Source organism: Castor canadensis, chromosome 8 (assembly GCF_047511655.1).
Source record: "Castor canadensis chromosome 8, mCasCan1.hap1v2, whole genome shotgun sequence".
NCBI lineage: Eukaryota > Metazoa > Chordata > Mammalia > Rodentia > Castoridae > Castor > Castor canadensis.
In genome coordinates this window covers 84,705,530-84,733,075 of record NC_133393.1, presented here as the reverse complement: position 1 = coordinate 84,733,075, position 27,546 = coordinate 84,705,530, and the positions used below count along the sequence as shown (strand labels likewise).

Below are 27,546 nucleotides of genomic sequence, written 5' to 3'. Positions count from 1 at the left end.
GAACCAAGAGCAGGGTCTCCAAGCTGCCTCCTGGTATCCTCCCCTGGAGAGGGAAGTGTGCCTCCGTTCCTTGTGACCTTATAGGTGAGGCTGGGAGCAAGAGGGGGAAGCCAGAGAGGGCTTCAGGAGCTCCAGCCCCAAGTAAAGGAGCGATGGTTCTGAAGCAGTGAGATAGCCCAGGTCATCGTACAGAAGCTTTTACACTCAGCAACACTCATGATCATAAGTGCCGTTAGAAAACCAGACTGCCCTAGGTAGAACTTGCCAACTGGTGTGTGCAGGGGTATGTGTGTATGGGGACAGCTGTGGGTTCAAGCCTTCCAACCTCAGGAGAGGGAGACCTGAGAGGCTGGCAGTCCAACGCCTGCTTCCTGGAGGTGGAGGTGAGCTGAGACTGGCCTGCGGTTGTAGTCAAAGAGGAAGAGAGAGGTGGTGATGAAGAGTAGCACAGCCGCTGGATTCCTGTGTACAGGCCTGCTCTGCATGGCTGGGGCTTTGTGGGGGCTCTGCTCTGTCCATCTGTCTGTCTGTGTTGTGGGCTTGACTGCAATCTAGAGCAGGCAGTGGTTATGAGGCAGAGGAAATGGAACTTGCTGGCCTGGGCAATGAGCCCGTGTCTTTTCCTTGGCAATGCTCTACCTGCCAGGAACCATTGCTCCTGTCAGAGAACAAGAAAGACTGAGAAGAACCCCACTGAGCCCTGCAGGCCAGGCCTCCACACCCCCACATCTGATTCACATCGCTGCCCAAGCAGGACAGATTATTTTTGTTCCTTCAGACCCTGCCAGTGCCTTAACCCCTCTCCAGAGTTACTCAGTTACCAGTGTCAGTTTTCTATTTCCAGAGCAAAGGCAGGTCCTCCCATCTGAAGGCCTGCTCTTCCCCTTCATCCAGTCTGGGGAGGGGCCAGGGGTTCCTGGATGCCCAATTCAACTCCAATTGAAGATAAACCAAAAATCGTTTTTAGTATAAAAGTGTCTGAAGTTAAATTTTCATTGGGCGTCTTACAATCGTCTGCCAGGTGAGTGAGGGGGCAGAGTGGAAGAGGAGTCACAGCATGAGGGACAGTGTCGGGGGGCCTTTCAGATCAGATGGAGCAGAGCATGTCAAAGCCACGCTTCAGTGTGCAGCACACTCAGAATGAACCTGGCCAGAGAGAAAATATGTGAACTCTGAGAGACACAGACCTAGGTGTGTGTGGAGAGGAGCTGGGTTCTGGGGTGGGAACTTGGGTCCCTGCCCTTCTCAGGTCACAGACAGACTCTATCAAATGCTTCCTTCTCCATGACCTTCTGACCTGTCAAATGTAGCTCATTTCCTTGTAAGCTTATTGGATACCCTAGGGCATGCTGGGCACAGTGCCAGGTACTGAGGGTACAAAGATGAGTGACACTTGTCTCTGCCATCAAGTGCTTTGTCTGTGTGGTGCTTGAGCACTGAACATCATGGAGGGAAACCATCACCAGTACCCACTGTCCCCTAGACACAATGCAATGCTAATAATTCTATGACTTAACTAAATTAACCCCCAACAATGCTGAAGTATTACAGCTGCCTTTTCCTAAACAAGGAAACGGATGCCCAGGTGAATCTGGAACTTACCAAAGGCCACACAGGAAGTAAGCAATGGAGCTGGGATGCAACCTGTTTTCTGGTTCCCTGGAGAAGTCGTTCGTCCCAGAGGATCACAGCTGTCAGAGCCAGGTTAGAGTCTGATGGGACTGGAGCTGGTGAGTGGAGGAAGTCTCCCAGACTTGCACGGCAGAGCTTCCTGGACATGCCATAGGGCAGGCCATCAGCATGCACCTGACATTAAACATATTGTCGTGACTTTGGTCCCTTGGAGGCCTCTGAGCCCTAGAGAATACAGTGTGGGAGGAACTGATGAAATACCAACCCCACCTTGGCACCCTTGTACCCCAAGGGCCTTGTCCCTTCTAACTCCAGTGCTGCAGGTGAACTCATTCTATTTTGCTTGGAAATCCCTTGAATTAGGTTGGACATTCAGAGGTCATCCTTGCCCTCCTTCTTCTTTCAGAAAGGCCAGGTCCTTCCCCTGTTTTGGGTTATCTTGGGCCTTCAAGATCTCTGGAGGAGAGGCTGCACCACCATTCTTCTTCCCCCCAACCCCCACCCCAGGTCTTCCTTTCCTCAAAAGTAGAAACTCCTACCTAGGTCTGTTCCTCCCAGTGACATTTGTGGAAAGTTGCTGTAGCCCAAGTCTGAGAACCAGAATGGCCTTGGAACATGCTGTTCAATTTTTTAAATGTCTTTCTAATTCCCCATGGCTCTATCCCTTTGTTTTCCTTTGTGTCTTCATGTTATTTACCAATTAACTTATTATTAATTTTCAAGCAGATGTAGTTTGAGGGTGAGGAATCTCTGGAGTCCCTCATGGGACTGGCATGTGTGAGCTTTTGGATATAACACCTGGTGAATTAATCTAAACATGCACTCTATACATTTTCCTGATCACATGTGGTGTAATTCCTAGTGTTGTGCTACCTATGCAGTCACACACACGACCACCCATACACACACTCACATGTACATATACTTTTACCCATGCTCATGCATACATTCACACACATCTGCCAGCACATGCTATACTGTCCATCAGCTATCTATCCTGCAACAGAAGGCCTTGGGATGTTGGAAAAGGACCCTCTGTCACAGACAGTGTCAATTCATTTTCAGGCACTTGTTGAACAGATACCATGATGGGTCATTTGGGTTGTGGAAGGCACCCTTGAATGGGAGGGGTTTGGCTGAGATGAAGACATGATCCAAATGAGACCTGACAGGTGAAGGCTGGTTAGCTTCAAAGGAGATTGGATGAGGAGGAAGTCACAACATGGTAGAGGGCTTGAACACAAGAAGAAGAATGTGGGGGATATGAACAGAGGAGATGGCTTCAAGACTTAAAAGAATGAAGATTCTAGTAGTTAGTGTTATGAGCTATTCTACTATGCAGCCAAGAACGGCACTCCAGATGCTTCCAAATCGAACAGTAATCTACATGTCATAGAGTTTTGCTTACTTTGTTGAGTGATATTTTAGAGAAATTATTAAGGAACATGGACTGAGTCACATTTGAATCAATGCAAGAGGGGAGTGAAAATGCCCACAAGAGACAAGACACAGGAGAGAAGTTTCCAAAGAAGCAGAATTGACTGGAAAAAACATAAGTGCAGCCCCATCTTTACCCAAGACATTCCTAGAGATATTAAGAGGAAATGGATTTCCTACCACTTGTGGGATGAATGTTTGAGTTCACACTACGTCATCTCAACAACACTGAGTTACATGTAAGTGCACCTATTAAAACATATGTTCACACTCACACGAGCATGTATTTTTCCTTCATAGAGCATGAGGAAAGCAGAGACTTGTCAAGTATCAGATTAACTTTAAATAAATAAATAAAACAGCAAAACCAGGATACTTAGGTACAAAAATCAATCAGTAGCCTGAATTATCCAGTTTGGCCACCTATACTTAATAAAGTAACCAGACAAAAATTGCTGGATAGGCACACTTTAGGTTGGCCTGCTTCCTCGCAGATACATAGATACCTGTATAGATCCACACCTTATTATTAAGTATATCTGCCCTCATATTACTACATCTAATATATATTTGTAACCAACTTAGTGATTGTTCTAGATTATCCAGGATTAATCTTTCATGCCAGGCTAGTTTTCTGCAGTTTCCTATCACGTGACTGCACCAGGAATATAAAAGACTGTACAGCAGCCATGCTAGAAAAGGCAGTAATTGCATCTGTTGCTTTATTCTCTGTTAATATATGCTCAGAAGAATGTGGTGATGTTTGCTAAATTGCAATACTAAGGAAAGTCTGCTTTTAAACAGAGCCCCAAATAGAAAGCACCAAATATGAAAATAAAAACAAAGAAATTAGAAGAGGAAAGGTATAATGGGAGACTTTTGAGTTGAAAGACTTTGCTGGGCGCTGGTGGCTCACACCTGTAATCCTAGCTATTCAGGAGGCAGAGATCAGGAGGATCACGGTTTGAAGTCAGCCTGGGCAAATGATTTGTGAGACCCTATCTCAAAAAAAACCCTGCATTGAAAAAGGGCTGGTGGAATGGCTCAAGGTACAGGCTCTGAGTTCAAATTCCAGTACCACAAAAAAAAAAAAAAGGAAGAGTTTGGGTTTTGTCCCAGTTCTGCTGGGGATTTGCTTTGAACCTTTGGCTGTGTCATCATTTGTGCCATATGGTGTAGGCCTGGGTGTTTCTGAGAGATCCCTCTTAGCTCTAAAACACTTAAATGCCAGGCTGGGCATGGTGGCACATACTTCTTAACTCCAGCTACTCAGGATCATGGTCAAAGGCCAGCTAGGGCAAAGTTAGCACAAGACCTTATCTGAAAAACAAACTAAAAGTATAAGGACTGGTGTGTGGCTCAATAGTAGAGCACTTGCCTAGGAAGCGGGAGGCCCTGCATTTAATCCCCTGTACTGCAAAAAGAAAGAAATAAAGATAAAATAAAATAAAATACTGAAATGCCCCCGAGCATCACTCCAGTAGATTATCAGTTGCCAATGAGTGGTAGTCTGATATGAGATAATAGTGTTTCACAAACTTTCATGCACCCATAAATATGAATTGTCAGGGATCCTATTAAAATGCAGGTCCTAGTTCACTAGGTCTAGCTTCAAAATTCTGTATTTCCAAGATGCTTCCAGGCAGGCTGATGTTGCTGGCTCATGAACCACACTTTGAGAAGCAAAGATATAAAATATACTGAGCCTGGGATTAAAAGTCCCAGATCTGTCCTTAGTTTCTTGTCTTTGCTGAGCCTTTCTTCTTTTGCAAAATAAAAACAATCTTAAATACACACTTCCCAGAGTACATCATGCGACTCATAGGAGATAATGTATTTTAAAGTCTTCTTGACACTGTAAAGTGCCTTACACATGCTTGTTCACATTGTTTTGGGGTTGCTGGGCTTTGCCTTCAAAGGCTCCCAGGTAAGTGCTGCTGACCTGGCAGGTGGGGTTGATGGACTGATAACTGCTCTCATCTTTTGCATTTGTTCTGCAGAGCACTAGCGTGAAGCAGTTTCCCTGGAAGTTGTTATTTGTAGAGCCAGATGCTCTATGCCTCCGTCTCTACCCTCTGATTGCTAGTCTGCCTGTGCTCCTGGCCCTGACCCAGACAGGCCACATGGCTCCCAGCTGTACCGGGACATGGGGCATATTCCTTCCTTTCCCAGTTTGTGGGCTCTCCCTTTAGCTCACCACAGGCTCAGGGCTGGCCCTTGGGTGGAACTCGTCACTGGGCAGTTTTCCCTTTCTGCTTTTCCTCTTGGGCAGCCAGCACCCTCATGTCCTCATGCCCAGTGCCCTCAGCCCACTCAACCTGCCCCCATCACGTCTTTACATCAGGAACACATCGATATACAAATTCATCCTGAGTTAGCAATGACTGAAAAGGCCTAGGGGTGACCTCTCCTAGAGAACAAAGAAAGCCAAGATGCGAGTCAGAACCACAAGGACCTAGGTGCCTTGAAAGGGCAGAACTTTTGGAAGTCCTACACTTCAGTGTCTTAAAGTTCAGCTGGCTGTGTGCAAACCTCAGGCATGTTCCTGATCTTGCTCCTGACCTGCTTGGATCAGTTTGTGAAAGCTAGGACCAACTCCTTTGATTTTGAAGGCTGAGGTGAAAATCAAACAGGTCTGGCTTTAGTTTGACTTTGTAGAATCTTGTGCGTAACCACCGGTGGTTCTCAAACTGCTTCCCTCCCTCAAGAACTATGGCAGGTGGGATACGGTGTCTTCGTTGTGCTCTGGGCAATGAACACCTTCCCTACCCCTGCAGCTATAATTCTACCCTTTTCTCTCTTATTCAAGCAAATCTTAGTGAAGTAAACAAGAGGATTATTATTATTATCAGGCTGATCTTGATTTGTTTTCTTTTTTTTTTTAAGTGTACCTAACTTTAGTCCTTTGCTTCACATCAGTAACAACTGGCAATATATAAACTTGGTTGAAGATTTCTGTTCATAAACTCTGCTCTAATATTGGGGTCACAGACTGATCAAGGAGAGGATTTGGTTTTGTACAACCAATCCACTGAATATCTATTATGTGCCAGACTGCCAGCTATGGAAGGTGATAGATAAAACATGGGCTCCATGCAGCCAGCTGAAGAGGGGAGGGAGATTGATCTTCCCTGAACACAGGACACTCTCAGTAAGGCTTGTATGGTACCTCTAGTTGGCTCTGAGTTTCTTTCTGCTTCCTCTTTCCTTTTTCTTCCTAGATGAATCTCGCTTTTTTTTTTTTTAAGTTTGTCAGGTTTAGAAATCTGAGAATCTAGATCTGAGTTTATCAACTATTATGTTTCATGATTCATTAATTTTTTGTTTTTATTTTTAAAATTTTTATGTATTTATTTTTACATTACTGGGGATTTGAACTCAGGGCCTACACCATGAGCCACTCCACCAGCCCTGTTTTGTGATGGGTTTTTTTTCAAGATAGGGTCTTGCAAACTACTTGCCCAGGCTGGCTTCATAATGTGATCCTACAGATCTCTGCCTCCTGAGTAGCTAGGTTTTATTTTTACTTTCTTTGAGTTTCCTCTTGTTTCTTTTTAAAAATTGAATATGTAGTTCATTAATGTTCTCTTATTTTCTAATCAATATATTTAAAACTATGCATTCCCAATATTGTTGTCACTATCTCCATATACTTTGATGTATATGGTTTTTATTGCTATTTGTTGTAACTATTTCTTAACCATACCTATTTTTCTTTCACCTATAAATTATTAGGTGAACACTTGAAGTTTTCCATACACACATTTTATTTATTTATCTTCTTAAAGTTGAAATTTTTATTCTACTTCATTAGAATGGTCACAGAACATATAAACATTTTCTTTTGGCCTTTTGGGTATTTTCTTTTTGAGACTGGGTCTTGCTATATAGCTCAGGATGGCCTCAAGCAATCCTTGAGCTGAGGGAATGACTCAAGTGGTAGAGTGCCTCCTCAGCAAGCATGAGGCCCTGAGTTCAAGCCCCAGTGCCACCAAAATAAAAGAAAAACAAAACAAAACCTAAGCAATTACAACAACAAAAAACCCTTTCAATTCTCCTCCCTCAACCATCCAAGTGCATGATTTACAGGTATGTACCATCATGCCTGGCTTATAATTACTTTTATAAATATTTTGCCATATGTTCTTAAAAAGAATATGTCTTCTGTAGTTTGGGCACAAGTTTGATATATATATATATTAAATCAATGCTTAATAAATGCTATTTAAAAGGATTTACATTCTTAATTAGTTTTTGACTTCTTAAATTTGTGGGTTTTTTGATGGAATTTTGTGTTTGATGGAATTTCTTGTTTCTACGAGAGATAAGTGGAAATCTTCCACTGTAATTGGGTATTCATTAATTTCACTTTGTAACTGTCAATTTTTGCTTCATATATTTCAAGACTATACTGCTAAATGCATACTGATTATTCCTAGTGTAATATCATTAGTAATGATCATTTTTATGTTTATAATGCTTGGGGGAGGAATTGTTATTGTCATTTTGTTTTTGCTTAAGAACAAATTACAAATCTGGCCTGATATTAATAATATACTGAATTTTTTTTTTTGTGGCAGTACTGGGGTTTTGAATTCAGCTTCACACTTGCTAGGCAGGAGCCCTACCACTTGAGCCACGCTCCCAGCCCTTTTTGCTCTAGTTTATTTTTCATATAGGGTCTCACACATTTGCTCAGACTTTGATCCCATCTCCACCTCCCATGTAGCTACGATTACAGGCATGTACCACCCTGCCCAGTCCAACTGGTTTTTTTTACATCATTTTACTTTCAACATTATGAGTTATGAATAAAATATAGATGATTTTTAAAAAATTCCAATCTGGGAATCTCTGTCCTTTAGTAGATATGCTATATCCATTAGCATTGCACATATTTACTTTGTTAGTATCCCTGAGTTTTAAGCAGGAGGCATCCAGAGGAATTGAAGATGTCATTGCCGTGCCCAGGAAAATGAGCATGAATTATTCTCTAATAATTCTCCCAAGTCCTGGCCCCGGAACTTTAAAGTGCAGTGATCCATCTGCCACCTACATTTATTAGCCCTGGGTCTGTCCTACAAACCCCTGTTCCTCACTGCTGGTTTACTTGGGTGTGCATTTCCTTCAACAGTTAACAGGAACACACAAGTTGACTCAGCTCAGTCATCGACACAGCGAGTTCCACCAGCATCTGTGAGTCTGAGCCAGCCCCTTTATCCTCTCAGGCTTTGTCCACCTGCATCTTCCTCTGACCCCTGGCTGTAATTTCTCCTATCTTGTAGTTCCCTTTGCAGCCCTCCCTCCTTGCATGCTCAGGAAGTCACACACATGTCGTCTACAGGTTCCTGTGCTGGCTCCAGAATATACTGGCTAGGGAGGAATTTGCTCTGAAGAGTCTTGTTGGCAGGAATGGCTCTGCTTTTCTTTGAAGCCAGAAAAGTGGATATTTTTTATTTTGGGGTAGGAGGGAAAAGGGAAGTATAGGTAGATATACAGATTAGATGACCAGTTGTGTTCCTGGGGGAGATCTAAGAAGCACCTATAGTCACTTGGTTGTATGTTCTGTGTTTCCTACCATCATTGTTGGCTTTGGAGTCTCCATTCTCTCTACTCATTCAACCAAAGGCTAGACCTCAAAATGGCAAATTAGGCTTGACTGGTGAGGTGGTTTCATTTCTGAAATTCCCAGTGGGTTGGGGGTTGGCAACTGTGGAGGCTAAGTGTCCATGGTTTGGAGAAAGCTGAGAACGAAGATAGGAGGTCAGGCCTTGTCATGCACATCTGAGTCTGCAGGGAATGCAATGTGGGTATGCTCAGGTAAGCCCCATAAGGCCTTAAGTGCAAAGGAGCACACAACCTCTCTTCAGGGCTACTCTACCTTCCAACCCAGCAAGAGAGGACTCTCTTAGGGCCTGGTCAGATGCCAGGTGAAAGTCAAGAACCCAGGGAGACATGAGTGACAGCCTGGGGTGGGAGTGATTCGAGGGGTGTGATGAAGGGGACTTTGTGTCACTGGGGCCATCACTACCACCCCACCTTCACTAAACTGGCAGCCTCAAAACACCAGCTCATCAAAGACCTTCCCTCAGGGGCAGGGATGGCTTCCATTGCTTGAAAGCCTTTCTGCTGACGAAAAATGACAGAAAGGACCAGATTTTCTTGGTAACAAGAGGGTTCTCAGAAACTATAACCTATGCTCAGGAACCAAACAACCCCATTAAAAATACGTGTCCATGCAAATAAATGGCCAAGCATGACACATCAAGGCAATTTCTGCACAATGTCCTATGGCTAATCAACCTAGTTTTTAGTACTCAAGGACAGGGTAAAGGACAGAAACCATGTGGGTTAGTACATCTATACAACACTTTTCATAGCTTAAGCCAAGAGATCAAAACTAAGAGGTCCACCTGTGCAGATGCCCAGAGTGTGGGTTTTTAAGACCTCTCATGTGAAACAGGAACTGATGCATCCATTCTCTTGGTGACTTCCTCCTTTATGTTAGCTCATCCCTACGCATGCCCAGATAAAAGCAAGCCAAGTAGCATTAATGGGTCAAGAATGGCTTGGATGGACAGAACTGGATTCAACAGCACTCTCAGTCCCGGGATCAGGGCAGCAAGAACACTAGGTTGAGGGCAGTAGTTCACAGCATAGGGTGACATGCAGATCTCAGCTTTCTCAGGACACAAACCAGATCTTTCCATGGGCTCACCATTGGTATCACTGCATCACTCTTTGCTTGTCTGAGAATAGACTTGAGGCTGCTGTAGCCTCCTGTTGATGCAGAGGTGCTCTCTGCCCTCCTTGGCTGGACTTGGCCCTATCTCCTCATATTGGGGAGCGGTGGTGGTGAGGGGAGTCATCAGGAGCAGCGGGTACACTAAGTTCTCAGAGGGCACCCGGGTAGCAGTGCCACTCAGGGTAGGCTGTTTGCTGGAAGAAAGTCTCTCAGCAGCACCGTGTGGGTGGGTCCCTTCCTCCAGGCTGCCGGCAGTTAGAGTAATTGGCCTGATTGCTGATAACCACCATGGCAGGTGAGCTGTGTAATTGTGCTTGGGGTGGGGTGAGTGGGGGGCTGGCCTCAACCTACTGGATCGAGTTTGGGAAACTGAAAGAGGGCTTTGTTGACGGGGAACTTTCCTGCACCTGGTGCCTCTGGAAGGCAGAATCTGTTCCAGGGGCATTTTGGGTCCTGGGGTTGAGGGTTAGGGCAAGGAAAGAAGTACTAACATGGGGCAGAGATTCCCAACTTTTGGTCATTTGCTTACAGGGGTTTGCTGGCAGTGATGCTAATAAACTCTGTCAAGACCTCAGTTCATCTTTGGATATCAACCCGGGAGGACTTGTTGCTGGCTGTCCATCCCACTTAGACATCAGACCCCCACCTACTCTTGCCTGCCCAAGTGTGTACAAAGGTCTTGCTGAGGGCTTTATGATAGGCTCACGGGCCCCAGGATTCTCTGGAAAGCCTCAGGGGGACTGGACAGCCTGGGCCATGACGCTGTTACATGTGTCTTGCCTGTGGGTTCACACAGGCTGCGGCGACCACAGGGCAGCCGGGTCATGGGTTCAGTTCCCTTACCCTCCACTGGCCACATTGACCTGGGTCTCCCACCCCATCTTGGCCTGGTCTCCCTGTGTCTGGGAACATGAACAGAGTGTCTGATTGTGCAATTTTCAGGCCAAATCTCTGCTGCGGGGGCTTTCTCTGAGTCCAAGAGAGAGTTTGGGCCAGGAGCAGAGTAAACAAGTTGTCTCTGAAAGGTACCTGACCAGCTGCTCGAGGTTGAAAGAGAGGGCCCAGGGTCCTGCACCAGGTCACACAGAATCATCTGGAGGAAGGAGAGACTGCTCCTCAGCCAAGGGATGTGTCCCCTGGCCCATCCTCTGGGCTTTCAGTCTTTGCTTGCAGTTGCTGACCTGGTGCTTAAAGTACCACAGGCACAGTGATTCTGGGGCTTGGAGAGCTATGGAGCTGGGCCAGAGGTGAGAGATAATACATAACCTGTTGAGCCAAAGGATGATAGGAGGTAGAGGGTTGTCCACACTGGACAAGAAGCCTCATGGGGCATGTGGTAGGATTGGTCACTCCATCTGTAGTAATAGCAAGGTCTATAGTCCTCGCCCAGAATTAGCCGCTAACTATCTGGTTGTTCCAAAACTTTCCTAGGATCCTCCTAAGGCTAAGGAAGATATTTTGGAGAAAGAATGTCCTTATTTAAAACTGAAAAAAAACAGTGTGATTCTTGCTGTTCTAGTAAATTTATCAATTCCCTGTAATTTTCTTGACCCAAAAGATAACAAGCTGTGCTCTTAAAGAAGGGCTCAACCACATCCTTCCCCTGTGCAATCTCTTTCCTGCTCCTCTCCCTCCATATCCAGGCTCATAGTCCTGGCAGAAGTGGTCAGTCAAGCCCACGATTCCAGACATAGTTTCCCACTGCTCTGAGTATGTAGATCCTAAATAGTCCAGGGTCTAATCTCTGGGAAGCCCCTAAATGTCCCTGGGCTAGATTCTCCCACAATGGCATATGATATCTCCAAGTTTATCCCCCAAATCCTCTCCTAAGTACAGTCATAGAGGGTCCCAAGTTGGAGGTTCAGGATTAGAGCTTTGTTGTTGTCCCCATCTTCAGACGGTCCCTTCTTTGGTTCTCACTGTCAAGAAAATAGCCATGGAAGAGGTCTCAGGGTTAAGCATGGTCCTGATTGTGTCCACACATGGCCCAGATCATGGTAAAGTCCACAACATGACAAGGTCTCTTGGTTCCATTATACACTTGTTATTCTCTGCTCCTCACTTCTCAATCACCTCCAAATACACTCTCTACCTTTTTGCACCCCAAAAGTCTCTCCCCTCTGGACTACATCTTCCTGGGTTCCCTTGCTGGTTGGCTTCTGATTGGGTCCATCAGAGGAGGCACTTTTCATGGGATCTAAGTGTAGAAGGAGAGAAAGATCACACATAACTTTATTCTTCAAAGTCTTTTCATTTGAAGACTCTGAGATGGATTATGGTTTTTCTATGTCCCCGAAGGACACATCTCACTGTCTTCATTTCCCAGATAGTACTTCTCAACCAATAAGATCCTTGGTCTGGTGCTTAAATCTTCATTATTATTATTACTGCCTAAAGGAGGCACCCAGACTCTGGTCCATTCTGTTCTCCCATTTAGATAAGCTGATTCCACTCTCTCTCATCAACAGGCAGCCACTTCTTAAGGACCTGGAGATGGATGTTGGTGGACTTGGGTAGGAGGACATTGTCAAGGCCATGATCACACAGCTATGTCTTGCTACCACAGTTCTAACTTGTCACATCATCAGGACTTCTGGACATCCCCACCCCAAAGGGAAACAGTTCTAAGAGTGAAGGGCAAGAATGAGATTAAACAGCATAGAAGAGAAAGGAAAGATATATACACACAAAAATGACATGGGCATCCCATACATTAATCAAATAAGAGAAATATTCCCACACTGGACAGGAGATAATGTAGTTTCTAGGAGTGGAAAGGACATAGAGCACAGTACTCAAGTATAAAGTCCAAACTCATTGACATGTATGAAAATCAGTGACTTTTCCAATCTGACTCAAACTCAACTTTGTAGACTTTACATATCACTCCCTTGGTACCAAGCTACACACTCTCCCTAAGATCTCTGAGTACTCTGTATCATCAGGCTCACACTCTTCCCTCTGAATAGAAACCATTTTGTTTTGGTTTCTATTGTGTGTAATAAGTACTAAACACAGAATGGCTTAAAACAGCAACCAAGTGTTATCTCACAGTTCTGCAGGTCAGAAGTCCAGGCAGGCTCTATTCAGTGTCTCACAAGACTAAAATCAATATGTAGGCCAGGGGAGCTCTTATCTGAAGGTTCTTGGATGGAATCTGCTTCCAAGATCACTCCTTTCTTGCTGGATCTCTCATGGGTCCTTAAGATAATGTGCATTCATTTTCATATGGCCCCTTCCACCTGCAAGGCAGAGTTGGCACGTAGAACCCTTCTCTGACTACTCTTCTGTCACCATCTATGTAAAATGCCCTGCATTTGAAGGGCTCATGTGATTAGATTAGGCCTTCTGGGATAATCTCCCTTTACTATATATTTGGAGGGGTGACACAGGGGAGCAGGGAGGTTTGTTAAAATCCTGCTTACCATGCCTCTCTCATTAGTTCAGATGTTACTACCACTGTATAACCTTCTGTCTCTTCACTCAGAATGAACAGCTCTCCTAGCACTTCACTGAAACTTCATTAGACTTCTTATGATGTTGTATTAATGAGCTCTTTGAAGATAGGAACTGTCTTGCTCACTTGTGTATCTTCTGTTGCACCAATGCCTTTCACTCAGTAGTTACTCAAAAAATGTTTGTTGAAAGACAGGGAAGGAGGAAGGAAAGAACGAAGGAAGGAAGGAAAGGGGGAAGGAAGGAAGGAAAGGGAAGGAGGGAGTCAAGGCTACAAAGACTTATATGGATAAGTACCTGAAAGTTACCTGGTTTGAAAGATCACATTTCTTTAAAAATATTGAGGGTACTAAGGTTACTTAATTTTTTAAAGCTTATTTCTCCTCTTTTTTCTTCTCTTCTTCCTTCTCATTATTTTTCTTCAAAGTTTATTTGGAGAATTTTCTACCCCCAGAGGGTAAGAGCTAATGCTTTATACCTTTGTTTCCTAGCAAAGTGCATGATCTAGTCACCAAATAGCCAATTCTGGGGGGGTCTTTCCTTAATAGTGTAGCCCAGTGGTCATTCCATCTCTCAGGACAGAAGCCAACAGAGCAGACTAGAAAGATCAAATTCTGGAAAGTTAGGAGTGCTTCCAGTTTTATACAGTCATGAACCAGACAAGGCCTCTGTGTATAGTGCCAATGAATTGAAGGGGACAAAAAAAAGTCTAATCCCTTTCTATTTGGAAAATCACACATTTCAGTAAGTTGTTAGATTTCTTGCCTTTATTCAACTAGCTGAGGACTGGGGCCATTACTAGTTTTTCTTTTTAGTGATGGCTAGTTGTACACCTCAGGGAAAGCAAGTGACTCCAAGCCCAGTGGCTTAGCCAGGCCCCATCCACAGCCCCTCTTGTAGGAGTTTTGAGTTGGCCCTCTCTGATTCATCTCCCATGTTTCTAGTTTCTTCTATTCCTGCCCAAATGAAAATTTGGGTACCAAATTGAAGACAGGTGATTCAACTAAGGAACTTCATTTTTTTGGTGCACTAACTTTTAAAAAAAGTATTATATACATATGGTAAGAACCCAAGCTAAACAGGAAGATGAAAAGTAAAAATCTTCCTCCACACATCCCTCACCCAACCCAAGTTCTTCTCACTTTTTTTCCTGTTGACAGTTTTTCACATCACTTTCCAGAAAACAATTTTTATGGTACTTGAATTTTCAGTGCAATCATAATACTTCTGTAGCTAGTACACGGTTTAATTGGGGCCTTATTTCTGTAAAGATCATTTTTATTTCCTGTGAACTATTAAGCCACTATTAACTAACTATTTAGCAAAACAGTATTTCAAGTAAATTAAAGTATTGAACTTGTTTGTAGTTCACCCAAGACAAAGATGAGATGTTATTTTAATTCCCCCAGATAGCAGCTACTTCTCTTCCTCCCCACCACTATGCCCTTCTCATTTCGCCATTCATCCTTCTCCTGCCCAGGCAAAAGCAATTAAGAAGTTCTGGAACACATTTGTAAAGAGGATCAATATTCCCCCAGAAAGGTAGTGAGTGGACAAGACAGTCTCCTTAGCACTTCCTCAGTCTGTCCTGGCATCAGCCCTTAATAGATGCAGCGAGAAGGCAATTATGGAGTCATTCAAATGACAAACAACCAGAATGTGAATGTGGCAGGCACAGAATCCTTGCTAGTTACAAAATAACATCTTGGCTAGTTACATTCTAATTTACCTGTTAGGAGATAATTTGGAGCATTTTTTAAAGTTGTATATGGTGTGTGTGTGTGTGTGTGTGTGTGTGTGTGTGTCGGTGTGTGTTTATTAAGGGTGATAATTTTTCTGTTCATAAAAAAAAAACCTCAGCAGAAGTAAATGAACCCAATGCTAGGAACAAGGGGACTGAGAGAGGCCTTAATTCACAGAGGTATCCTAAGAGAAATCTATCATCTAGACTTCGAGACCCTGGGCAAATATCTCCACTTACTTATTACTGCTTACTTGTAGGGTCATTTCCATCTTCGCTTTCATTATCCATACATCTCACTCTGTTTATAGCCTCATAGATCCTCCTGACTCTCTAATTTGTTATACTGACTTCCAGACAGAATAAAAAATTTATCTAGATATAAAGTCATTTGTAAAACCTAAAACAGTGTCTCCAGAAGTTTGAGCAATGTAAAAATTTCTCCCAGAAGCTTCAGGAAATACTTTCATTAGTTTTGGAAAACTCTGCCTACTGTGTCGCTTACTTGAAGAGTTATAATACAGATTCATACATGAAAGGTCCTGAGAAGTCCTGTATTGAAGAAATCTATTTAATTTTGGTTCTTTTATTCAAACACTTTTGAGTTCCTACTGGGTGCCAGGTGTTATTCTAAGTATCAGAGTTATGGTGATGAATAGGATAGATATATGGCTTTTGATTTTAATCAAAAGAGCAGATAATACACAAGTAAAACTTATAATTTCAGGTAGCAATAAAGATTGGCATAAGCAGTGATGTGGTGGGGGTACCTACTTTAGATGGGGTAGACACTTTAAATGGGGTCTCCTCTCTGGGGACGAGACATTTGAGCTGGATCTGAATGACAAGAAGCCAACCCTGAGGATCTGGGAAGAACATCCCACATTGAAGGACTAGCAAATACCAAGGTTCTGAGGTTGGAGTGAGTTTTTGCATGTTTGGTGAGATCTCAATGGTTGGAAGGGGTGCTGGACCTGGGGGTTCACAGCTGTAATTCTAGTCATTCAGGAGGCATAGGTAGGAAGATCATAGTCAAAGGCTGGCCTGGGCAAAAAGTGTAAGATCTAATTTGAAAAAAAAAAAAAAAAAACCACTAAAGCAAAAAGAGGTAGGGGCCTGGCTCAAGTGGTAGAGTGCTTTCCTAGCATGCACAAGGCCCTGAATTCAAACCCCACTACTGAAAAAAAAAAGCAAGAAGGGACCAGATATTTACTTTATCCATCATTTTCCAACCTTAATTTGTCATAGAATTTTTTTTTCCAGAATGAGTATCCCATAGAAGTAGTTTGCAGTGGAACAGTTTGCAAAGCTTTGATCTGAAGTGTTGTCCCTCTCAGATAGTTTGCATCCTTTGGGAGGAATTTGTATTCTAACAGTGGTTAAGCAGAATAAAACTCTAGTGTAGAGTTGCAGATTTCAGCTACCATATGGGAGTTCTTTTCTTTACTCTTTTGATTTTTATTTTGAATCATAAAACATGCCCTGGCAGTCAAGAGCTATTTTCAAAGGTTATAAAGGTTATTCATGTAGATTATTGTTTTTGTAAGTTTTAAATATTTTATTGCCAATCTGCTTCTTGACTGTTGGCTTTATTATTATATCCTAAAAAGTTACGAAATCAGTAGGATTGAATGACAGGAAGGAGGGAAGGGCAAACAAATTAAGATTCTTTTGTATGGATAAAAGAAGAAGGGCACTGAGAATTTTCAGCCACTATCACAGAATTAAAAATAAATGTCAAGCTGGGCACCAGTGGCTCGCACCTATAATCCTAGCTACTTGAAGAGTTATAATACAGATTCATACATGAAAGTTCCTGAGAAGTCCTGCATTGAAGAAATCTATTTAATTTTGGTTCTTTTATTCAAACACTTTTGAGTTCCTACTGGGTGCCAGGTGTTATTATTCTAAGGCTGAGATCAGGAGGATCACTATTCAAGGATAGCCGGGGCAAAAAGTTAACAGGACCCCATCTCAGCCAGAGAAAAAGCTGGGCGTGGTAATTCATGTGTACCATCCCAGCAAGGGTGGGAATCATAAATAGCAGGACTGTGGTCCAGCTGGCCTGGGCAAAAAATGAGACTTTTTGCTGTAATAACTACAGCAAAAAGGGTTGGAGGTATTGCTCAAGTGGTAGAGTTTGCCTAGCAAGCACACAGCCTTAAATTCAAGAGCCCAAGTACCACCAAAAATAAAAAATAAATTAAAAAATAAAGGCCAGTTATTCCTTTTCTGCACTAAGGGTTGTAAGTGAATGGACAATAAGCCTGGTAAAAGGAACTGAAATCAAGAGGAACTCAAGACTAGCAGAAGACTGTGGGAAATTACTAAGAATGGTATAGAACTGTTCTGGCCACTTGGAAAACTTTGAGAACCTGGACAACTTCTCATCTGCCTAGGGAGATTTTAGGTTCACTTCCTGCAATCTCACTTTGATTTAAGACAAGGCAATGAAAGCAGGAGGGTGAGAAATTTTGGAGAAAGGACTATTTCAGAGTCTAGGAAATTTAACAAAAAATAATTTCACTATGACAGTGAACTCAGCTTCCAAAGCAAACCAGTAATAATTAAGATAAAAACAAAGGAATAACAACTGATATTTATTGTTTCTTACATTTCAGACAACCTGCTAAGTGCTTTCTCTGTGTTATTTGCTTTATTTTTATTTACATTGTTTGTTTGTTTGAGACAGGATCTTGCTATGTAGCCCAGGCTGGCCTTGAACTCACACTCCTCCTGCCTCAGCCTCCCAAGTGTGTTTTGTTTAATCTTCATGACACCCTTGTGAGATAGAAAAAATGATCTCCATCATATACATGAAGGAACTATAGGTCCAAGTGGTTAAGTAACTTGCTCAAGATTGTGCAGTTATAAAATGACAGGCTTGACGTTCAAATTTAGGTCAGTTTGAGTCCAGAACCATAGCTCAGGTCAGTACTCTACAATGCCAAAATGTGGAGGCAAAACATGACTCTTACTTGTTGAATTTGAAGATAATGTCATTTTTATCCTACATCTGTATACGGACTTGTGAACTGATTTTTTTTCCTGTTTTGAGATGAAAATAACACAAATAGCAGAACAATATGAAGGCCAGATGCCTGTAAGTGAGCAAGAATCCACAGAGAGCTTCAGCCTTGGATAACAGAACAGTTTGGAAAGTACAGCCCAAGGCCTGGGAACTTGGACAGAGATCCAAGTTCCAAGTGTTAACAAATCTAGTCCCCATAGGAACAGAGAGGAGCAGATATGATGGGCAGGCTCTGGAGGAAGCATGTGCTCAGGATGGCTGGAAAAGTCAGAGGATGGCATACCAGGAGGATTACACTGACAATTACTTGGAATGACCAGAAGAAAAATGAAAAGTCCTTTTTTACATTTAATATTTGACACATCTTATTTTATTCAGCTAGCAGTCTGATCACATGTGGTCCAAGAATATTTAAATAATAAGTCAAATATAATCAGACATTAAAAATTGGCTTTCAAACATTATAAGCAATAATGCCACACTTACCTATGGTCTCTCCCTGATATAAAACCACATTCACAATTCAGTGGCCTCCAAGCTATTCAACATAGCTTCCTTCAGCATGAGCTGTTTGAAGCTACCAGTTTGAACACTTCGGATTGTTTTGGAGAGGCTCTGAATAGCTGTAGGAATCTCAGCAGAGGTTGAAGAATCCTGTTCAACCCCACCATAGTACCAAAATGTGGCCAAAGAAGGCTTCCAGTAAGTCGCAGCAGTGTTCACCAGCGCAGAGACCTTCTCCACAAGGTTACAGACCAACTAGGCCTTCAGGGGTAGTCCTTTAAACATGAGAAAGTGGATGGACTGGATACTGGAGTCAACCTTAGTGAGGAGGAATGGTAAAGGGATTCTACCTACTGAATAGTCCCAGTTCACATCTACCATCAGCTATCTGTCTAGACACCTTACTTATCAGTATTTTTAATTAGCAAGTTAGTTTTATTGACTATTGTGGCACACGTGATACATAAAGGGTGTGCTGTGGTTATGCACACATATACTAACACTAACACTGCAATGAATACCCATCCATTTAGATTAAGAAAGAAAACATTATCTCCCCACAATTCACCAATACCCTAAACTTTGTATTAAATCAATCTCTTTACACTTTCCCACCTGCATGTGTATCTCTAAATACTAGACTATCCAATTTTTCATGTTTTGAACATTAAATAAGAGAAACCATTCTGTTTAAATTCTCTGCCACTTGCCTCTTTTTGTCAATTTTGTGTTTTTGAGATTTACCACATGGATATATGTCCTCATAGTTTCTTTATGTTTTCACTGCCACACAGTATCCTCCCCGACTCCCGCTTTTTTTTTTTTTAACATACTACAGTTTGTCTATTCATTTCCCCATTGATGGATACCTCTTTCTTCCAGAGAGGTTTTGGCTTCTGTAAATCATTTTTTCATGAGTGTTTTGTGCCTATCTCCTGGTACATATGAACAAATTTCTCTAGAATACATGTCCAGGAGTAGGGTTACTGGGTTATCCCATCTTCAGCAGTGGGTAATGGCTCCAATTGGCCCACATCTTTGCTAAAACTTGAGTTGACAGCTGGGCGCCAGTGGCTTATGTCTACATTCCTAGGTACTTGGGAGACAGAGATCAGGAGGTTCTTGGCCCAAGACAGCCTGGGGCAAAAAGTGAAACCCTATTTCAAAAATACCCAACACCAAGAAGGGCTGACAGAGTGGCTCAAGTGGTAGGGCACCTGCCTAGCAAGTGCATAGGCCCTGAGTTCAAAACCCAGTACTGCCAAAAACCAAGAGAAACTTGAGTTGATTTTTTAATCTGGGCATGTGAAGTGGTATTTTTGCAGTTTTAATTTGCATTTCTCTGATTACTGATGTTTATGAACCATTTGTGTATCTCATACTGTGAAATGGCTATTCAAATCTTCTGATCAGCTTTTTATGTAATAGTTATCTTTTTTCTTATTGATTCAGAGTTGTTCTTTATATATATTTTATACTAATCCTTTGTTGATTATCCATGTGGCAACTATCTTGTTCCACTCTTTGACTTGTCTTTCTACTATTTTGTTGGTGTCTTTTTACAGGAAGTTCTTCATTGTAATACAGCCAAATTTGTTTATCTTTCCCTTTGAATGTACCCCCTTTTCAAAACATTCAATAAGCATTTTTATTTAGAGTAGTTTTAAGTTTACTCAAAAGTTGCAAAAGTGTTACTTATAACCTATATTCAGTTTTCCTCCTCAACATCTTACATTATTATGGTACATTTGTCACAACTAATGAATAAAAGCATTGATATGTTGTTACTGTTTAAAGTCCATACCTCATTTGAATCTGTTCCTAGGTTCAACCCAGAATATCACATTGTATTTTGTCCTCATGTCTCCTCAGCTCTGATATTTTCTCATGCTTCCTCATTTTTGATGATCCTGCTGGTTTTGAGGAGGACTGGCCAGGTTGTAGGCTATCTTGAAGTTTGGGTTTGTCTGTTTCTTTTTCATGGTTAGACAGGAATTATAGAGAACACTACAGAGGTAAAGTGCCATTTTCATCTTACCATATCAAGAGTATATGCTATTAATAATTACCTGTCACTGATTTGTTAACCTTTATCACTTGGCTGAGGTAGTGTTTGTCAGATTTATCACTGTAAAGTTCTATTTACTATCCCTTTTGCACTTGCAAAACAGGTGCTCTACTGCTTGAGTCACACCTCCAGTCTTCCATACTGATCTCTTTAGAGGAAGTCACAATGCACACAATGAATATGTCTTTACACCCGTCCGGAGTTGGTGGTATTTACATAAATTATTAGAAATTTTTCCTGCATAGATTTGTCTATTTCCTCTATTTATTTATCCTGTCATTAATTCTTATTTGCCTATTATGGACATTTATTTATGAAATGTTTTGTGTATAAGCCAAGCTTCTGACTGTCACAGAGGGAAGTTACAGATAAGCAAGAGAACAAGGCTGGGATGATCTTTGTAGCTCTGAATAAGAGTGGGAGCCTTCAATACAAACTTCAGTTTAGTTTAAAATATGTACGCATGGATAGATACAGAAATAATTGCAGACATGTTTATGTACACAGTTATAGTATTTACAGACATGTATCCTAACTTTGTCTGCTAAGAGGGTCTACAATACCAGCAAGCATACCCGGAACCCAAATCTTGATTCCTAACACCATTCTCCAATAAAAGGAAACAGAACTCTATGGAGAAATGACTGATTCTATGGCAAGAAATATACAAGGTGGGCCTAGAGAATCTTGTAGTACCCACAAATAAACAGATGCTCAGAAGGAAAAAAACCAAAAAGCAAAAAATTATGGGGGGGTGTCAAAGGGACACAGGAGTCTACTGAAGTAGACCAAAGTTGGAACAACCTGAGCCACAAAATAAGTGATGGAGTATTGGTTTATAACCCAAAATATAGGAGAGATGCTTTTTTTTTCCTGCAACATTAGGATTTGAACTCAGGGGCTTATCCTCATAAGGCAGGTGTTCTACCACTTGAGCCACTCCACCACCCCTTTTTAAGTTGGTTATTTTTGAAATAGGGCCTCTCTTTATGCCTGGACCATCCTGGACTGTGATCCTTCTATTTGTGCTTCTCCATGTAGCTAGGATGACAAGTGCATGCCTCTGTGCCCAATCTTATTGGTTAAGATGGGGGTCTCAAGAAATTTTGCTGGTGCTGGCTTTGAACCCTGACTCTCCTGATCTCTGCCTCCTGAGAATCTAGGATTACAGATGTGAATGATGGCAACTGGCTTGAGAGATGCATTTTTAATGCTAAAGGCCTATCAGTATTCTCCTACATTATCTTCTAAGAGTTTTCTAGTTTTGTATTTCCCCCATTTAAGCCTGTCATCAACATAAGTACACTTATGTATACTGTTTGACATAAAGACCCAATTTCATCTTTTTCCATATGGATAACTGGCTGTTCAGCCTCAAAGATTTGACAATCCCTCCTTATGTTACGAATAAGTATTCATAAATACGTGGATCTGGTCTCAATTCTGATTTATTGGTCTGTTGCCTTTCCCTGCTCAGATAACTCGTGGTAGAACTGTTACAGTTTTATACTATGAGTTGATATTGTTCAGAGGAGTAAACCACCTTCTTTTTCTTTTTTAAAATCAGGATTACTTTGCATTTGAGTCTTGATTAAAAAAAAATTAGAACTAGCTTACCCACTTCCAAGAAAACCTCTTAGTATTTTTATCATAAGCATTGAATTCACAATTAAATTTTGTAAAATCTTGGCATTTTTGTTATGTTGAGTCTCGTTAGCCAAGAACATGGATTATCTATTTATTTGATCTTCTCTAATATATTTCTATAGAGTTTTACCACTGTCTCCGTAAAGAAGTCGAACACCTTTTGTTATATTTTATTTCTAGGAAATTTTGATTTTGCTGTTATTGCAACTTGCTTCTTCTCACTTTTTAATTTTTTTCCATTAGATAGTTTATAGTGCATAGGTGAAATTGATTTTATATATTAATTTTGTATCTAGCATTCTTGCTAAATTATTAATTCCAGTAGTTTATTTGTAAATGATTTGGGGTTTTCTATGTAGACAATCACATCACCTACAAATAATGAAAGTTAAGCCAGGAATGGTGGTACACACCTATATTCTTGGCACTTGGAAAGTGGAGGCAGGTGAATGTGAGTTTGAGGTCAGCCTGGACTAGATAGTGAGGCCCTATCTCCAAAACAAACAAAACATTGCACTTTATAGAATACTTTTAAACGCATCTTTTTAGGTAATCATGTTGTTCTCTCCCTTCTTGAGTCTGTTAATGTTTTACACATTGCTGAATTTGATTTGCTAACATTCTTTAAAGATTTTTTCTATCTATATTATGTGTAAAATTAGTTCATTATTTTCCTTTATAAAACTGTTCTTGTCTGGTTTTTGTATCAAGATTTTTGTATCAACATTTGTTCCTGTTTGGTTTTGTATCAAGTCTTATACAATGAGTTGAGAAATGTCTGTTCTTTATCTTTCTTGATCTATTTTCTGCATTGATATAAGATTAAAATGATGGTACCTTCAGATGTGTGCTAGAACTTTACACAAGCAACACCTCTTGTGCACCACCTCTTGTTCTGTTGACATCCATTTTATTGCATCTACAACCAGCTTCACACAGGTGTGACCAGCCAGCGTCTTGCCCCATCTCCCCCATCCATCTCGCTTTCTCTCCTATTGAGTCTCTGCTATTGCCCTGAGGGAGGCCTGGAGAAACCCATAGCACTTGAGGGTTTGCAAATCTTTTGAAGTTCAAGACAGTTAACATTCAGAAATGTTGGGAACATGGATAAATGCTTTCCTGTATCATCTCTCAGGCACATGATTCTGAGAAATGTTCTACCCATATTATTGAGCCCTATTTTTGCTGTCTGTTCTGTTTCATTTTTCCTGGTTCCCCACTCCCCAAATAAAACATTTACTTCTCAAAATAAATCATCAACCCCCAAACCCTTGACTCAGTTTCTGCTTTCTGGGAGTATCAGGCTAGGATTTTTACCTGTTACTAAACTGTTTGGTTTGGTGTTTTCTGGTCTGTATTTTTTAAATCACCAATTCAATTCTTCTTCTCTAATGCTTACATGACTATTCTGGTTTCTACTTCTTCTTTAGTTAGTTTTGACAAGTTGCACTTTTCTAGGAATTTATCCACTTCTAAAACTTTAAATTTATTGGCACGAAGTTATTTATAATATTTTCTCAACCATTCACTTTCCATAGCATCTTTTAGGAATATTATAAAGCAACCATTTGCAACTATAATACATGGATGCTAAAGTCAGATGTCTGAGTCCAATTCCTGGCTGAGCTATTACCAGCTGTGTGATTTCAGTTAACCTCTTTGTGCTTCAGCTTGCTCGTTTATCCCTACCTTAAGGATTGTTACAAGATTTAAATGAGTAATTATGTATAATATATAAAACAATGCCTGCTACATAGTATATGCCAAGCAAGGTTAGTATTATACATTTCAGGGTAAGTGCTGTTTTAACTGCATAGATAAGTTTCAATACATAGTATTGTTATTACTAAGGGCTATGCATTTTTTCCTTTTATGTAATGATTTATTTTCTAGAAGCGTGTTTTAAAATTTCTCATTGTAAAGGGATTTTCCTATTCTCACATTGTTGACTATGGTGGTGTTCATCATTATTCCTAGTTTTCCTCCTTTCTGAACCCATGGGGTTCACTGACTCCTGAAGTTAGTTGTGGCCATGTGACCAGCTTCGGCCAATGAAATGCAGTGGAAGCATTTAAGAAAGCAGCATACAATTCTTCATGTTTTTTCCTTTTTGTAGGAAACTGGGCTGGGATACACCAGATCTAGAACTGTGGGCCACGCAGAGAGCAACAGCTTTGGGGGATTGTCTACATCTTGAGCAAAACCACAACAACGAACTTTTGTTATGCTGTGGTGTTGGTCCCACAGCATAACTTAATCTATCCTGTTTGATATGACTTCTTTTCAGTTGAATTGTGGCCAAAAAATGCAATTAACATGAAAGCAGTTTTTAAAGTCTCTTGTGACTAGTCCTTTGGCCTAATATGTGGCCAGTTTTCATAAACATGTTATGCTGTGCTCAGAGAGAATATTTATTCTCTAATCATTGTGTGTAATTTTCTGTATATGAGTATTAAATCACGCTTGTTAATTGTCTCTTTGTTTCATTTACTTCATTTTTTTGGTGGTACTGGGGTTTGAACTCGGGGTCTCGCACTTGCTAAGTAGGTGCTTTACTGCTTGAGCCACTCTCTAGCCCTTTTTTGTGTTAGGTATTTTCAAACTATTTGCCTGTGTTGGCCTCAGCCACAACCTTCCTCATCTCTGTCTCCCAAGTAGCTAGCTAGGATTATACGCATAAGCCACTAGTGCCTGGCCTCACTTCTTTTTTGTTCACTTGATGTCACTTCCCTAAAGTTGTATCTTAAAAATTCTCACTGTGTTAGTGAGATTTGCATCTTTCTTATCATCCTATCATTTTGCTCTGTATTTTTGAGGCTATGTTATTGAATGCATACAAGTTTAGGATAATTTTAGCTTCCTGGTTGACTCTTAACATGTATCTGGAATTTAAAAAATTTAATCTATCTTTATCCTTTACTAGAACATTTATTTAATGATAACTTTTTGTGGCTATTAACATATTTTTATTTATGACTACCATCTTAGTAAGTGTTTCATCCAGATTCTGCATCTGTATCTGATTGCTGCTTAAGTCAGTCATGAGTCTAGCCATCACTTCATTGTAGCCAGCTTTCAGTCTTCTCTTTGTGGTTGGTGGTCAGTTCCTCATGACGTTCCTAGATGTGAATTCTTAAACATGTATCTTCTTGACAGTCACTGAGTTTCCTAAAACTAAAGATTATGTTTTCCATGGTTCTGGAAGTATCTCAGCCACTGTCTCTTTCAATATAACCTCTTCCTTCTTCTTCCATTTCCTTCTAGAACCTTAATTAGGCACAATTCAATTTTCTTGTCTCTCCCCTTCCTATCCCTTGACCTTCCATAGTTTTGTGTCTTAGTCTTTCTGATCTATATTTAGATAATTTTTTCATCTCTAGCTTCCAGTTTATTAATTTTTTCCTCAGCTATGTTCAACCTGCTCTTTCTCCACAGAGTTTTAGGATTCAACACATTATCTTTTATTTCTAGAAATTCTTTTTGGTTCTTTCCCAAGTCTACTTAATTATTTATACTCTCTTGTTGTCTGCTTGTTTTTTGAGCTTCTCTCTTATTTCTTTAAATCTATTAAAATTATTTTACATTGTGTCTGAAAAATTTAACATCTGAGGCTTTTGTGGATCTGTTTCTGCTCGTTCTCATGCAATGTGTTTTATTTTTATGTATGTTTTGTGACCTTGAATGTGAGCTGTGATTATTATTGAAATTTCATCAGAGTCTGGTCTCTGAGTAATAACTGAGATGAAGTTGACAATTCCTACAGAGAGGAGTTCTGTTAGATTCTGCCAGTTTTCTGAGGAGTAACAATCTGGGATCACTTTAAACAAATTTTATGCTTGAGATTTTTTTTTTGAATCACATAGTTCATGAATTTGGACTGCAAACCCAGAGAAGCACTGGCCTTTGTTTGCGAATTCTAAGGAGATGTCATTTTTCCTCCCATCTAGAATGACCTAGGCCAGTTTTACCCATCTATGTAGAGGTTTACTTATTTTCCTTACATAGAAGGTCCTGGCATGTATGCTTTGAGAGTCCAGCTCTGGGAAAGATGACTCCTTGGTTTTATCTCCTGTCTCCATGCCTTCAGAAATCATCAAACTGAAAACTCAAGGCTCTCAGAGTTCTACAGGAACTCTCAGGGCGAAGGTGAGCTTTGGTCCCAGCTTACCAATTCCCATTCCTACTTTCACTTCAGGTTCACTTAGGAGTATCCACTCTGTACTGTTAGAAATGAATGCCTTTTTATATGCTCAACTTTGATACATGTAATTCTTTGGCAGTTGCTCAGGTCCAACACCACTTCCCCCCAAATGCCCTCTCCTTAAAGAGTATATGCTATTTGGGAGAAAGAAACACAGCAATACGTTATTAATTGCTAGTAATCAAATGTCAATTGATCATCTAAAGAAGTGATTAGAGGAGAGACTATTACTAACCACACAGCAGGTGTGTTTCCCCCCATTCAGAGCTTTGAAAAGGAAGCAAACCAGCAGTGGGCACCAAAAGAACCTTTCTGTTGGGCCAGAGTGCTCTGCCATAACCCACAGGGTATATTATAACAGTCCAAAGTTTCAGACTCCAGGAATTGGGGAGAAAATGGAGATATAGAGATACTTGATTCTACAGCATCTCGGCTCCCGACATGGCAGAAATGATTGACTCACTTTGATTGTCTCTAGAAAGCAAAAGTAGAGATTTGATTTGCTTCTGAGATTCCCTTCTAATTCCGATGAAGCATAAGTTTCCTGGGAAGAAAAACTAGCATACCAAGATTTTGTCAAGAATACAGAAAAAAGATTCATTTGTGGGAACTCTTTGTTCTTGGGCTAGCATCCTGCTTAGAACCTCCATCCCAGCCCTGTAAGGAACGGACAGCCTGTGTTTTCATTTCTGGGAAACTGAAGAGCTTGCTTAGATGTTCCCTGTCACCTCTCTTTACCCATGTTTTAGGTTTCACTTTGGGGAAAGGAAGAACAATATCATGGACAGTGTTAGCATCTGGGATATTATTCTCCTACCTGGGCAGAGGTAAGTCATAGATTTACTGATCATCAGCTCTACATGACCCTTAAGTTCCCTACCACTTGATAAATGATGAGTAAGGGACAGAGGTACATGAAGTAAACTAGGAGCAAAGGGAAGGCAGGCAAGAAAGTTCAAAGGAGTTCTTAGAGTGATTGGGTACAGCAGAAAGGCAGTGAGCAGAAGAGTCTCAGGGTAAGTTCAATTGAAGTGAGGACCATGAAGAAGTGTTACAAACCCCTGATGGTTTTGGCCTCTACACT

General features: G+C 41.1%; 1 long non-coding RNA gene and 1 pseudogene across 1 annotated transcript; one reads left to right on the top strand and one right to left on the bottom strand.

Moving 5' to 3' along the window:
* Nucleotides 1–883: 883 nt before the first annotated feature.
* Nucleotides 884–27,546, top strand: LOC141425502 (uncharacterized). Its single transcript, XR_012450507.1, has 3 exons — nucleotides 884–1,021; nucleotides 1,571–1,704; nucleotides 27,212–27,546. It is a non-coding gene; the product is annotated as an uncharacterized lncRNA (long non-coding RNA).
* On the bottom strand, nucleotides 18,497–18,927 carry LOC109691623 (ATP synthase F(0) complex subunit g, mitochondrial pseudogene; annotated as a pseudogene).